Genomic DNA, 1,125 nt, shown 5'->3' with positions numbered 1-1,125 from the left:
AAAAAAAAAAAAAAAAAAAATACAAAAATTAGCCAGGCGTGGTGGCGTTTGCCTGTAGTCCCAGCTATTTGGGGGGCTGAGGCAGGAGAATCACTTGAACTGAGAGGTTGCAGTGAGCCAAGATTGCTCCAATGCACTCCAGCCTGGGCAACAGAGCAAGACTTTGTCTGAAGAAAAAAAAAGAAAGGAAGGAAGGAAAAGAAAGAAAAAAAGAAAGAAAGTAGGTGCTTAATAGGGAGTGGAATGAAGAACTGGAGGCACACAGTTGCTCTCTAAGCAACACTGTTTTCGTGCTAAGGAAAAGCACAACATAGATTGCTTGGCTTTATTTTAGCTTCTCTCCTACATCAACAATATTATTTTTGTAAACTTTTCTGTAATGAGGAAGGAAGGGGCCTTAACCATTTCTCAGACTTTAACAGATAGGCCAAAAAAACAACAAACACCTCTCACGGCCATTCCCTCTCCCCCACTTCCAAGTCTCCTTTGCCCTAGCACATCGTTCGCATGGTCGATGGTTCCCTCTTCCCTACTCCATCCACAGTCTGCACGTGTCTGCTCTCTTTCACCTTTGGGCTTGGGCTTGTGAGAAGCCAATCTCAGCAACCTGAAGTTCAGGGAGAAAAGAATTTTGGCCAGAGTCATACCTTTGTAAAACGTCTACAAGATAGATCAGCTATTTTCCATTTATCCATGGACAACAAAACGCTCCACTGAACGGCAGAGGCGGTACAAGCCTTAAACCAAGGCAAATCGCTGAACTCACCATTAGTTCTGCCTCCAGCAGAATGACTAGGGGTCAGCCCAGAAGACTCAACGGCCTGAAGAAAGCGAGGAAGACCTTAAGCAGAAGGATCAGCGAGTGCAAAGTTCGTATGTTTGAGGAATAGGAAGGAGAACAGAGGCAGAGTGGAAAGGATGGGAGAGCAAGTGCTAAGACCATGGACTAGCGAGGTAAGGACATCAGACCACGTAGGGAGTTGAAGGATGTGGTAGGACCTTTGGATGAACAGACAGACATACTCCCTTCCTTTGTAGAAAAACACTCTACCAGGGAAGAGAGATGTCTAGAAAAGAGTAATCCCAGACATAATAGGCTCTGTGAAATGAAAATGCGAAGAGTGG

This window comes from Sapajus apella, unplaced genomic scaffold (assembly GCF_009761245.1).
Source record: "Sapajus apella isolate SASKATOON/1434 unplaced genomic scaffold, GSC_monkey_1.0 scaffold21, whole genome shotgun sequence".
Lineage (NCBI taxonomy): Eukaryota > Metazoa > Chordata > Mammalia > Primates > Cebidae > Sapajus > Sapajus apella.
The sequence above is the reverse complement of the archived record's forward strand: the minus strand, read 5'-3'. Positions refer to the sequence as shown.